We start from the raw sequence: 15,768 nt of genomic DNA, 5'->3' as shown, positions 1-15,768 counted from the left end.
AATATAAAATTAATGTATACTAAGTACTGTTAATGTTCCTAAAACTAGAAGTAAGTGATCAATTAAATATAATTCATCAAATATTAAGTTAATAATACAAATGAAATAAAATAGTCAAGGTAGAGCATACATGTTAAAATAACAACAATGTAAATTTCCTCGTACTAACTAATTCTAATCTATATACTATTTAAAAGTTAGATTCAAATGCTACTTTAAAATAATCTACTACAATAAAGTATGTTATAAAAAATAATAAATATAGGTATAATACAAATATACAAGAATATGATACAAAGGATTATCTCTAGAACAAACTATAACTGCACTGAAAAAAATGAAATATAAATATTTGCAGAACCACTAAGAAATATGATTCCTAATTTTAATTTATATATGAATTTATAAATTAAAATTAAAATGAAAGAAAATAATAATCCTTGATGCAAAAGAAAATGTCAACTACTAAAATGCAAGTATTTTATCTTTTGAATGCATGCAAATCAAATTGTATCTATTATTATAACTAACTTCAAGAATCAATGCAAAAGAATCTAACCGATACAACCTACATACTACTACTCAACCGAGATATAGAGAGTTCCTGTAACAATTGCATAAAATAAATAATCATCCAATTGCTTGTTTGTCAATCAAACCAACAAGAAAATAATTGAAATGAAAAAATGAATTCAAGAATTGTTACAACATGTCAATTCAATTTGTATGTAAAATGACATTATCTAAATTCTGAGCATCTGGAATAAAAACAGTGAAATCTGAACGAGATGTATATGCCCATATATATTATCTACCTCATGACACAAGTCAATGGAGGTGACATTGATCATATAAGAATGTATTCAAGATGAATCAATGTAAGGAAAAAAGAATCATAATAAATTGGTAATTGTTTATGGAATAAAACCACACAAACTGTAACTTCTATATGTTGTAGTCTGAGAAATAAAATTACAGAGAAGCCAATAGATAATAAATATCAATGACTATGAAACAATACAGACACTATAAAACGTTAGCTAAATAAAATCCATTCTTACAACTCAGAGTGTAATTAAAAATTATTCCATAGGCATATATAATTCAATAAACTTTTATTTTTTGCAAAACTTCTCCTCTCTGTAATACTATAGGTACCCCCTTTTCATTACAAAATAGGAGGTTTATAAACAAGTATTTTAATAGATTATGTCTAAAAATTAGCTGAAAATTGAAACTTTTTGTTTACAAATTAAGAAAACGAGATTACTGTTTGACATAATCAAGAAAGATGGTTGTTATAGAATCTTTGATTTTGTAACACCCTTTTAATTTTAGCAAATAAAGTCATAAAAACAACATGCCTTGACAACTATAAAGGCTTGGATATAAATACAATAATTTTGTTTATTTAGAATCATTCATAGTATCAAATATATAAAGAACTTATGACTTTGAACCATGAGGACTTTACTAGAATGTGCATGCCAGAAATCTGTGATTTCTTTAATGATCTAGAATATTTTTTTCTCGGTTTGTTTCCTTATCTCAACACAAAGCCCTGACACTTTCATTTCCTTGCATAAGTTGATTAATTCGATCATTCAAGCATGGTATAGTGAATAGGAACTACTCGTTCCAGTATATGCCTAACAAAGCTTTAGAAAAACATCTCCGTGACTCACTACCAATTTTAGGTGTATCATTTTTATTATCTAGAAAAAATCTGGTTTGCTTGAATCTTCGGTTTGGTATTTAGGTGCAGGCTCTATATTAGCTTCAATATCACCAATGATCCCTTTATTTAAAGGACTCATCCACCAATTTCACCTTAGCCTATATATTTCTTTTTGTCTTTTTGCCTAACCTAGACATTAAACTTGTGATTTTGTTTACATTGATTGTTTGTTTCTTGACATGTAGGTTCAGTATCAAAGTCAGTATCTGGCTTCTTAAAATTTTCATATTGTTTCTACATTTTTGGTTTTAATTCAGTATGATAAAACATAATGTCCTTTACCCTTATCCTGGTGACATGAGCTAGTTGAGGTTGAAGGCTCTCACCCCATCAATTGTTGAAGGAATTGAACTATTATTCAAGGACAGAATGTTCACAAATATCCACAACATGACATAAGCATCAAGTGGATCCAAAACCGGAGAGGGACGGTTAAGTGGAGTCTCTTGTGCAATCTCATGTTGACCCAACTATAGGGCTTCCTAAAAACCATTGGGCATGAGAAAACTTTCCCAGTGGTGGCTGACTTTAAACAAATGAAATTTAACAAAAACACATATAGGACCATGGTGTAAGAGTGACCTATCTAGTTTTTTATGGTTTGACTCATAGGTTTTCGCCATCTTGGATAAAATTTTGAGATGGAAATTGGGTATATGAAGATCATGATTGAGAAAAACCATTAACAATCAAATGTCATAAAAAAAAGCAGGGTATATCCACCCTCGCAAGTTAAATAATGACGTATGAAATATAATTAATGTCTCCGTTTTGATTTGAGAGAGTTCACAGGCATACCTTTTACAGAGTAACCCTTATCTTTATGCTCTTGAAGCTTTCACTGCGTTATAGATTGAATAGGAAAATTCTTAGACTACTCTTTTCCTTTAGTGGGGGGGGTGGTAAATTCAACTATAAAATAGACATGAACCACCATTTCTAAGTCCCCAAGCTTAGCTCTCTTTCCACTGAAAGTGGAAGTGAAGGATTTGACAACACGCTTGTTAAACCCTTGTAACTATTTTATACAATGCCACCAACCCACCTTCTCCAAAAGGGATTGTATTCATCGTAAACTTTGACAAGGTCAAACCCTACAAGTTTTGTTCTAATTATAGCCATGAGTGTTTACAAAGAAAAAATTCGAGCAAGTGGTTAGCTCCACATACTGAAAACATGTGTAGAGAATACTAAAGTCTTGGCAATTTGCAAAGAGACCGTGAAAGATACATGGAGAAATGGAAACCAGATAAAAATGTGGAATGAAAAACCTACTAAGCAATTTGAGAGATCACAATGCGTGTTTTCAAGAATGTACCATAAGTCAATCAAGACTAAAGAATGTTTTAATGTTTTGTAGGTCGAGTTATGGCTACCATTTACGATGTATACAGTTGTTGAAGGGTGGGAGTGCCAAATAGGAAACACAGCATCCAAATTTAATCATACCAAATCCATATCACACCATCATATATCACTCAGGATACAAAAATGATAAGCATGTTTAATCATGGCCGAAACATTATATTATCACATAAATTTGACCATATAAAAAATAATAGAAGCATAGTTTCAATAAAACTTAAAGTCATATATTAGGATGAATAATATAAACCATGACCAATGTAGCAATAAAATAAAAAATGCATCAAAAAATATTCCTATCCAATGGTTTGAAAACAAAACAAAGGTAAAATATAAAGGTTAAAAAAAAACTCACCTGAACTCATAATCTTGCATGAATATACAATATGTAATCATCATAATATATAACCAATCTTTGAATTGAATAAAAACTATACCAAGGATATGAATCAAGATCAACAAGAATCTTATGAATAGAATGAAATCAAAGAATGAGTTACATGGTCATTATAGAATGAAAATAAGAAGACTCGGGGTTAGTAAGAAATATCAAATTTTGGTTAGGACCACATAATTATATTCACCATGATCTAGATGATAAGAAAAACTAAAAAATGTTGGTCCTTATCAATAAAACAAAAAAAAATGTAAACAAAAGTGAGGGACCCATATCATTTCGAAAATGAGAGGAGAGTCTATTTGGTTTCCAAAAATTGGTGACTTACTAGGCGAACCATTTATCTTTGTACTCAAATAAATTATATGAAGGATAAGGACTAGATGCTTCAAGAAAGTAAAAGTATTTCATAATTTGAAAATAGTCATTATAGCCCTACTTGAACACAATTCATATGTTCATAGAAACTTGTTATAGTAGAGATAGAAAATAAAAACTTTACAAGTATAACCCATATGAATTTTCAGAGACTTCTGTAATCAACAGAGTTAACATAGAGTAAAACCAAGATGGTGATATAGTTTTTACTTTAATACCACAAGCATGACCTTTTTTCCCCGCAAGTTTCCATAGCATCGGTAGGGGTACTCTGTAATACAACTTAGATGTTAGGATCCCATTAGGCTTATTATGAACTCATGGTCCAACTTTATGAGTTTTGAATTTGTGCTTGGGGAAGCAGGCTCAGATCCCTAAATTGTTAGGATTTGAATGTCATCCATGCCTTTAATCCTAAATAATTTTATTACATTTTTAGCAACAACTTGAATTTGGAATATCAAATATCATAGGTGAAGCCACTTCTTCCAGGAGGCATCTATGGCTTATAGAGGGATGTATTTTTCACTAGTTTTAGCTGAGTGCTTTTATTCAAGTAAAAAAATCATAGAAAGGTTGATCCCATGGATAAGTGTTGTTATTCCTTATTGGAATATTCTAGCCGATGGGGAATAAATTCTAATTCTCCTTAGGAGTTGGAATGACTTAAAAATAATGAAAAGTCACCAACCTCATTGTGATTGCACTCTTTTCTAAAAGAAATACATTGACATTTATCAAGGAATCTCTTAAGAAATCATATTCAAATAGCACCAATAAGTTTTGTAATTCCCATTAAATAATTAGGAATCTTGAACAAAAAGTTCAGCTTATGCTACAAAAAAGCCATTCAGACAATTAAGACATGAAAATATAACATCTATTCCCATATTTCCTTGAAACAATTTTTATATGGTATTATTAATACTCGTGGCTATGGAATAAATCAAACAATCCAAAAGAAAACTAGAAAAATAAAAGCACATTGAAAAATGAAAGGAAAAGTAATATTAATGAAGAGATGGAATATCAAGAGGAACACAAGAAAAATATTTTTTCAAAAGCTGACAATTAACTGGAAGAAGTTCTAACCGACCTTCCAAAGTTTGTAGATGGAATTTACTAGGACCAATACTTCCTGTAACAATGAATGGTCCTAACCATACCTTCTAAAATTTGGAATGTTCCCCCATCTTTTTTATCCTTAGTCATTTTAAAAGTAAGTCTCCTACTTTTATATTTTAGTCAGAAGAAGACCTGTTGTCAAACCAACCTTTAACAGTCTATTGTTGTTGATGCATTTTATTTCTATACTATTATCGTTCTTCTTCTAAATTTAGTAAGGTATCAATCTCATTTTGCACGAAAAAATACTTAACTTTTTGGCCCTGTTAGGACAATTTCAGAGAGGGAATGAAAATATTATGGGGTAAGATGGCCTCCCTCCATAAAATAGAAAGAAAGGGGAGTAATGACTAACAACTTTAGGGGTAACCATATCAACCCAAAGTGCATTGAAAAGGGAAGTATGCCAGTTCTTATGATGCTAAAAAATGGTTGTTTTAAGGGTTTTGATTAAATTCTTATTTGAAGACTCAGTAAAACCATTCCCTTGAGGGTAATAGTAAGATGAGTATTTAATCTTGATTCCTCTACCGAAGTATAAGAATCCAATTCCTAATAAGAAAAGTAAGATGCAATATCAAACACTAAAGATTCTGGAACCCCAAAATGAGTAATAATATGAGAATCCAAAAATGAAATCACATATTTGGTATTGTCTACTCATAAAGGTATTTCCTCTACCCACCTCGTAAAGTGATATGTGGCTGTGAAAATGTAATTGCATTTTTGAGAGGACAGATTGTTCATGGGATCAATAATGTAAAGGCTCCCATTCTAAAATGGAGCTTCAAGGGTGATGGGATGAAGACAAAAATTTCATTTCTTGGCCCTACCAATAGCCTTTTGGCACATTTCAGACATATGTCATAGGGTATGGGAATCCTTCAATAGTGTGGTCTAATAATAGCCAACCCTTTGCACCTTATGAGCAGTGGTATCACTTCCAAAGTGACCACCAATAGGTTCTGAGTGGAGTTCATGGAGTACTTGTTGGGCATCACCTTGTTCTAGAAAACGAAGAAACACACCATCATATTTTTTTTGAAACAAAACATTATTAATCAATTGATAAGGGGAATATTTCAACCTTAATGCTCTCTTCTTTTTAGGCTCAAGATGTGATGGTGTTGTACAATTCTATAAAGAAAACTTAATGTCAGTATACCAAGAATTATGATCGTTAAGAAGAAAAAATGTTTCATTGTGCAACATAATTATTTCATCATCATAACAAGGATCTTGATCAAGCATGTTGACAAATAAAACAACAGTCTTGCAGAGACCTTGGTCTTTCACTATTTGGGAAATTTTAATGTCCAAGTCATATTCCTAGAGAGTTGTCATCCAATGGCCCCTTTTCCTTTGCCAATTATTTATGTACAACTAAATTTCTCACTATTTCATATGGAAATATTACCTTTCTTTTGTATTTAGTAGGTAAGATCTAAAATGCTTCATAGCACTAAAGATTGTAAAATCTTGTTTATCTACAACTGGTTATTTTAGTTCAACTCCCTTGAAAGAAGAGCTCATAAATGTAATGGGAATTTCAGTATTAGATTGATCCATATTTATTAAGGAAATAAATGAAATATAGGTTTAAACAAAACACAAAGGTACAATGAAAGGACATAACTTCAATTAATGAATAACAAGTACTGAAAATTGTTTACATGCAGAATGGAGCAAACTAGCTTGGGTGAAGATAACTTATCTCCAGGAAGAGATGTCATAACTATGTTCCTTCTCAACAATTGTGTTACCATGAGGCTCAAAGGCCTTTTTATAATAAAGAAGAAGTGTGAAACTCTAACCCTAGGAGATGAAGCACCAACAGTTTTGGGCCCTGTTGGGGTAAGTTGGATTGCCAAATTCCTTGGGTCGTAACTTTGGCATATGATCTTCATTTGGCTATTATAATACCTCGTTTCAAATATCTCCATGAGAAGGAAATAATAGAACATGTGAAAAAAAATTGAAACATTTTTTTTGTCGTCGCATTCCCAGAAACCATATTTTAGGACATCAAAATGGCTCTAGAAATTTAGGACCCAAAAAATTGCTAAAAATAGGAAGTTATGCTAGAATTAAGGAAACATGAAGGAAACAATGTCGAGGGTGCAAGTGGAATAGGCGAGTGGCCACCAGTATCCACTTGGATCATTCCTTCTCCCTTCATAAGTAATACCCCCCATTGAGTTGAGTGCCTCCACGAGATGGGGGAAACTTTTATTGAAATTGATCCCTAGTGAACCACTTTCCTCAGTGCAGGAGTTGGACAAATTTAACAACCTAATACAGTTGGATCAAGTGTTGGAAAGTATGCTTAATTTGTGTGTCCATTATTTAGTTAGTTGTGGCCTTTTCAATGCAATATTTGTTTATCTCTATTGCTGTCAAGTTCTCAGTAATGACTGATGTGTCCATTAATGGTGGAATGTATGGTTGAAGGTGGTCCACATTGAACATTGGTTGCAGACCAAGGAATGGGGGAAAGATGAGTATGAAATCATTGTCACCCAAACCTTGGTAATGGTGTAAGGCCCATATCAGAGTGGTTGAAGATTGTTATGGGCTCCAGTAAGGTGTCCCTTCTACAAATGTAACCAAACATTGTCACCCACTTGAAACGTATGTGGAAATAAATACTAATGTGGAACCCATTGTGGATGATGACATTGTTTTTAGTTGGCATTGGATTTAACTAATATATCATGGACTTTCTGGTGGATGTTCTAGATGCGTTTAATAAATATGGTGGCTTTATCAGCTTACGTCTGAACATGTACAGATTCTACTTGTGTAGTCACAAGAGGCATTGTGACATTAATGGCATACAATGGTTGAAATCCAATACCATTGAAAGGGGTTGTGTCTAGTTGAGCTATGGAGAGCTCTATTATTGATATGTTTCACATAGGAAAGACTCTCATCCCATGTTCGTGGATGTTTGGATTTTCACATGCATAGTATGTGCACTATCATCCTGTTGACAACCTCTGTCTGACCATCAGTCTAGGGATGGAATGTAGTTAACCTAGTGAGCTTAGTGTCCAGTAAAAGATAAAGGCCCTACCAAAATGTTCTTAGGAACCTACTATCCTGATCTAATATAATAGTATGTGGGATCCAAAAATGAACCCACACTCACTTGAACAAGAGTTTGGAATTATATTATGTTGTGATGGTCATCTTGTAGGCCATAAATATAGCCATCTTAGAAAATTTATTAACAACCAAAAATACATAGTCATTACCATGTTTTGGTAGAAGGGAGGCCAGGAATATAGTCCATGGAGAAGGATTCCCAAGTTCATCTAAGTGTATGTAGAGGATTTTACAACCCTTTATTCTTGATGGTTTCCTTGACGATGACAGAGGTAGTGCAATATATGATATATTTTCCAACATCCTGTCAAAATTTTAGCTAATAAAAATATTTTAGTAGTGCAATATATGATATATTTTCTAAGATCATGTCAAAATTTTAGATAATAAAAATATTTTGGTAGTGCTGCCACTGTCTTCTCAACACCAAAGTGTCCTATGACCCTACTATCATGTGCCTCACAAATCATCTTGGAATGCTTTCTTGAAGGAATAAAAAGGTGTCCTAGATATCACTATAGTCCACCCTAAAGGTGGAATTGTGGAATAGTCTTTACATCCATCAACATCTTGTAGGTGGTAAGAAACTCTGAGTCACTTTCATATAGTTGTGGCCATCGAGAGGTCTCATGTTTGCAAGAATTGGGAGTTGTACTTAGTGCCACAATTGGGGGTCGATTGAGGCAATATGTGACATTATTGGTGCTTCTTTTCTTTCAGTTCATGTTAAAATGGAATTGTTATAGGTATGTGTACCATTTGTGATGGGGATCATTCTGCAACTTCCCCTATTTTTGAATAAATTGAAGAGGTTGGTGATCTTTTTATGATCATCAACTTCTCTAGAATATAATTCTTCCATTACTCACATGCCTACACGATAGAGGAAATCTCTTTATCATAGTTAGGGTACTTACAAAATATATCAAAGAGCGTCTCACTGTGATAGGCCAAAGGGTTCCCTTGCTGAGTGAATACTGCACCGATAGCATAATCTAACACATTTGTCTCAAGCAAAAATGGTTATTGTAGGTATGGAAAGGTGAGTACTGGTGTAGAGAAAAGGTAGTGTTTTAGTTCAACGAATGCCTTTTTCTATGCCTCGGAAAAAAAAGAAAAAAAAAAAAAAAAAAAAAACAACTTTAATTTTTCTTTATTCCTAGTAACTCCACTCAAGGGCTAAGTAATATGAGAGAACACCAACTCCAATCTTCAGTAGAAATTAGTTTGGCCCAAGAAGCTATGAAGATCTATCATAGTCGTCAAGGCTGGCCAATATCGAATGCCTTGAATCTTATCCAGATCCACATACATACCTTGGTCTTCAATTATGTAGCCTAAATATTGGACGTGGTCCATGCCAAAGGAGCACTTCTCTAGGTTTCCATATAGCTTGTGCTATCATAGGGTTTGGAGGAAATGCTTTATATGTTGTAAGTGCTTTCCCCAAATCTTGTTGAAGATGAGTATGTCATCCCAATATACAACCATAAATGAGTTGGTGGAAGGATACAAGATGTCATCCATCAGCCTCATAAAAGTCGCAGGGGAAATTTTCAACCCGAAGGCCATGACCAACCACTCAAAAAGTCTCTGCTTAGATATTGGAACTTGGTGATATCAGAATTTCAAACCAATGTTCTTGAAGTACTTGGTCCCCTTGAGCTGTTGCAGAAGGTCCTCAATTTGTGAGATCAGGTACATGTTCCTGGAAGTGGTTTCATTCAGTGCCTGATAATAAATTCAGAGTATCTAGGTCCCATCATTATTTTGTACAAGTACAATTGGGCTCCCATAAGGCGAGGATATTAGTCAAATGTTCCATCTTTGTAGAATGTTCTAGATTAGCCCCTTGATTTCCTCATTTTCCATAAGAGAGTGACACTAAATTGGCCCATTAGGTAGAGTAGCTCTCAGAGTTAGATTGACTGAGGGCTTGACTTGACACTACAAGGGTACTCTTATGGGTGAGGGAGGATGTCCCCGTAGTATTCCATGAACTTATCAACTTGCTTCTACTATGTGGAGGGACCCTTTCTAGGGGCCATGGATGTGGCCACAATGTTCCCCTTACTTTGAGAGTGAAAAAAAAAGAAAACAAGTTTCCTTATTTAGGAGGTGATCTTATTGCATTGCTTAGTAGTTATCAAAGAGATGGAAGTAGGTGGGGCTACCTCCAGTATCCTTGATAGTTTCTTGCTCAAAGTAATAATAATATTGTGGTTCTTGGACTCATACACAACATGACTCTTCCATAAATATGGTTGGCCTCATGAAACATCACAAACTTCAAGAGGAGCAACATCGCATATTAACTCATTCATGAAGGGCTTGATGATATTCAGAAGGCATCACTATTGGCTGACACAGAGATCTCTTTCTTGGAGGAGTCACCCGATGGTATATGGTTTTCAGTGTGGTGTGGTCGATAGGGCCAACTACTTAACGACCTCTAGTGAGATGAGGTTATTTTGGCTCCCACTATCGACAATGAAATGCAATAGAGAAACCTTCACCCACATCGGTTATAGGAATAAACACTCCCCCTCCTTTGGATCTTCAGGCTCAGTCTTCTAGACCTTTGTTGTGGAAATAATGGAACTAGGTTTTGCGTGAATAATTTCCTTCCTGTTTTCATTCCCCTTGTCGATTTTTTGCTCAGAATCAAAATATGCATCAAGCTCTGAAGCTTTTAGCTAGGCCACCAATGACTGCTTGTCATGACACTCATTTGTATTATGGATGGGGATCTTATGGAACTCAAAACACTTTCCTATGTCCTTATCCATCATCGGGGTGCTATTATTTTCTATGGATTTTAGGGGTTGTCTTGGATTGTTCCACCTTTCATGTGTCCTTTGTTTTTTAGTTTGAACGTGCTTTGCCCTTGTTTGGATTTGTAGATCCAAATTCTTATCTCTTTCATTAAAAAAAAATTCAATCTTGGTAGCATATTGGTATGCCGGGCCAAGCGAGGATATGTCCAGGAACTCCATTTCTTCCTTAATATATTTTTTCATATAGCGATGGTACTTGAGTACTAAATGTTGCTCAGAGTATTTGATAGCTTATTTGCACATAAAGTATGAAAAATATTTGTGATATCATGCATATCTTAGTCCCATTAATTCCACAGTGTGGTTCGTTGTATGTACTTGTATTCATAGCTCCTAATGGGGTAATATTTTTTCCTTGACACCACCTCAGAAAAGGTTCCAAGAGGGTGGGAATGTAAATAGAGCGAGTTCTTCAGCCCATTTTTCATAGTAAGTTTCCCTCCAGTTCTTCATATGGGGGATGACCTTAAGTATCACAAAAGTAATATTTTCCCTACCAGAGAAACTATGGACCAAAAAATAACCTTCCAACATACTTAACCATTTATCCACAACATATGCATCTATATGACATTTAAATATAGGGATATTGAAGTTAACTTGTACCTTGAAGGGGGTGTAACCTCTAAAGTGAATGCTAAATGAAGATGCATCACATGCTAAAATCTATCGAATGATCTGAGAAAAGTTGTCCATCATCTCGTTACTTTGCTACTCAAGGGCTTCCTTGAGAAATAATTTTAGATGATGTCCTCCTCCCTCATGCTTATTTTCTTCCTCCAAGGGAGGTCCTTAGTGTTGGTGGGTATGGTCATGCAATGGCTCAACAAGCTCTAGTCCAAAATCCTTATGCCCTGACCTCATTAGGGACATGCACAGAAAAAAAAAAGAAATGTCAAACCACTTGATACCACTGATCCAGATTTATGAAGGAACAAAATGAAATACAGCTTTAAATAGAACACAAAGACATAAAAAAAAAACACAACTTCAATTAATTAATAACTAGTACTAAAAATTATTTATATGCAGAATGGAACAAACTAGCTCATGTGATGGTAGCTTATCTCAGAGAAGATATGTGACAACTACCTACCTTCCGAACTATATTACAATGAGGTTGAGAGGAATTCTATCATAAAGAAGAGGGGTGAGATGCTATCACTAGGAGATGAAGCACCAACAATTTTGGGCCTTGTTAGGTAAGTTGGATTGCCAACTTTCTGAGGTCATAACTTTGGCATACAATCTTTTCTTTGGCTATCATATTACCTTGTTTCAAAGCCATGAGAAGGAAAAATAGAATCTCTTGAATAAATTTTTTCATTTCTCTACTCCCTTCACTTTCCCAGAAAACCTCTTTTAGGACATCCAAATGACTCTTGAGGTTAAGGATCTGGAAAACTACAAAAATTGAAAGTTGTGCTAGAATTAAGGAAACTAAAAGGAAACAATGTTGGGGGTCCAAGGGGAATAGGCGAGTGGTCACCAATATCCACCTGGATCATAAATCTTGTTTTATGTGTAAGAAAAACAACATAGGCATAATCATAAGCGAATGTGTACAATACAAATCCTTCGAAAGTTAGGGCTCATTAAGACAAGGGCTTTAGAAATAACCTTTCTTATGGTGCTGAAAGCCAGGTTTTTCAGGTCAGTTCACTTATAAAAACCATTTTTTTACAAGATCGTGAAGTTTTTTTACTAATGGGGAGAATATTTCAATGAATCATTTGAAAAAAATTATTTTACCATGAATATATTGCATAGATTTTATAGAGTTAGGAGGCAATAAATTATGAATAGTGTACATCCTTTATAGATCAATCATTATACCTTCTTTTCATATGATGCAACCTCGAAATTTTCTTTCGGTAATCACAAAAATAGATTTTTTTTGGGTTTAATGAAATGCTAAATTTTATGCAACGCTTAAACACTTCTAATATTTCCAAGATGATCAAATATCTATTTTGAGTAAATGTTAATATCATCTATGTACATGATTATAGATTCGTTAATTAGCCCCCAAAAGGAAATATCCATTACCTACTAAATAGTTTCCCCAACATTAATCAAGCCAAAGGGAATCTTACAATTAGAAAATCCTGCCATGGAGTTATGAAAGTTGTTTCTAACTAGTCAGAGGGAGCGGCCATAACCAGGTTATAGCTTGAGAATCTTTCTAAGAGGGACAACATCTCAAATCCAAAAACATGTTGTAGGATATGATCCATGGGTAGTACTGGTAGTTATCTTTATGAAAGGCTTTATTGAGGTTTTTTAAGTCAACATATAAATGAATGTATCCATTTTTATTTCTCATTATAACTAAATTTTCTATTGATTGGGTATTCCAAACAAGGTATTCTAGGAATAGTGTTCCCAAATTTGGAAAAATAGACCCTGGATTTTGGATGGCATCAGGTTGCCAAGAATTTCTCATAAGGAAAACCTTATTTTCCAGGAGTATATGAAGGATATCCTCCAATTAACACAAAACTTTGAGAAATAGGAAAATTACCTCCCATAGGAACATTATAAGAAGGAGAAACCCCTTGGTAAGGGTTTGACACACTTGCTCAGGGAGGAAGATTTGTTGATGCACTCTGAGTAGGGAAGGGAATACATTGCTTCTAACCAAAAAATTGACAAGGGATACCAGATTCTAAACCCGCCATATGAGGATATGTCATACCCTTTCCCACTTGAAAGGGTTAACATTTTGAGTGAAACAAGGGAATGGCAGAGATCCAATACCTAAAGAAGGATTGGAAGGAGGAACTTGTCAATTTCCAAAAGTGAAACACTATAGTGATGTATATCCACTATCCATAGAAGGTATTGATGCTGGAGTGGTAAAATGTAAGCATGAAGGAATAAAGGGAATCCCAACAGATGGCATCCCAAAGGAAAAAACACCAATGAAAGGAGAAGAAGTTTGGGTACCCCCACTCAAGCCAGGGGAAAAGGTAGAGCCATTAGTTATAGAAGAAGAACCTCCTCGTGTAGCTGAAGAAGGAGTATGCACACATGTTGAATCACTAGTCGTACAAGTGCTACTAACATTGGCTATAATGAAATAAGGAGACTGTAGGAGAGAACCTAGTGTATGAACATGAGTACCCAAATACGATATAATGTAAGTAAGGCTCAAAGGAAGAGCATCATATGGGTTCCCCAAAGATTTAGGAATGTCCTTTACTTCTACTTAGTCTTCGGGTTGAGAAAGCATCATAGCAAGAACAAGGATGTTTCCATCCAGACTATGAGAAACACTAGGTTATTCCCCTAAATTGAAACCTTAGTGAAGGATTTGTCTCTATTCTATTTTCTTGAATTGGAACAAAAGAACCAACATAATTACTCATGCGCCTCCTAGGTGAAGGCTCGACAATCATAGGTCAAATCTCATGAAGCATTCTATATATATGAACTTGTTGATCAACAACCTTTTATTAAATAAAAAAGAGAACAAAAGACTCATATAACATAATGAAAGGTAGGATCATAGAGAACTCACTAAAAAAGTCCTAAATATATAGACAAGAAAACAACTTCTAAGTATTTCTTCTCTAGATGATTAGGACCATACACCAAAACAAATGAAAATGGATAAAGGGCCCTTTCGAAGGAAAGTTGGGATGATTAGGATACAAGTACTACCAACAAATGTGTGAGAAACATATATGGTAATCTCCAGATAGTATCCTTTTTTGGTGCAAGTACCCTTGCTTCGTGGGTCACCCTCCAAAAGTATTATGAAAGTAATACAACATTTATCTAAGGTACAATGAGCATTCTCCCCTAGCAGTCACCTTTATGGTCCCTAGAAAAGGAAACTAAGATTACCAATTCATAATCAGAAGCCGGGGGGAACAGTCATGGGCATGTGGTTAGATAAGTATGAGAGGGTGTATCTGTGTTTCCTTATCTTCACACTTCCTCGTGCTTGAATCTTGTGTTAGAGGATATTTCCTGGATAGGTTCTATGACACTAGACCTCCATTCTTTAATAAAATTTTATTCTTTAGTTTGAGTGGACTTGGAGGGTTTACTCTCAACACACCTATTCCAAGGCCCTAAATACACCCTAGACTAATTGGTGTTTCTATTAGAAAAGAAAAATTCTCATTCATTTTAATTAAGCATTCATTTTACTACTTATTATTTAGAACAAGGGATATGGAAGTGAAACTCATGATGTTCTGATGCAAAATAAATCAACAAGGAAACCTAAGCTACATGCAAATGCAACTCTCTTTTCTTTGATGAAAAGTGATATCTACAGGTTCTGTGAGACTCTACTTATATATATCTATACATACATACATACATACATACATACATACATATATATATATATATATACATACATACATACATACATACATACATACATACATACATATATATATATATATATATATATATATATATATATATATATATACATATATATACATATATATACATATACATATATATACATATATACATATATATACATATATATATATATATATATATATATATATATATATATATATATATATACATATACATATACATATACATATACATATACATATACATATACATATAGATAAGCAACCACACATTGACGATCAATAAAAAAGAACTAAATAATTTCTCTAATGCAACTAATCCTAATGCACATTGATATGCAAATGCAAGATTAACTATAAATCTTAAGGTAAGAATTGGAACAAACAAAACAATGGTAACCAATTAAGCAAAGAAGATAAATAATTCATTGCCAATCACACTCCCAAAACATAAAGGAATGCTTGGATTCA

The sequence above is a fragment of the Pinus tabuliformis genome, chromosome J (assembly GCF_031772625.1).
Source record: "Pinus tabuliformis cultivar Carrire ecotype Pingquan chromosome J, CPIR1, whole genome shotgun sequence".
In the NCBI taxonomy this organism is placed as follows: Eukaryota; Viridiplantae; Streptophyta; class Pinopsida; order Pinales; family Pinaceae; genus Pinus; species Pinus tabuliformis.
This window is presented reverse-complemented; position numbering follows the sequence as displayed.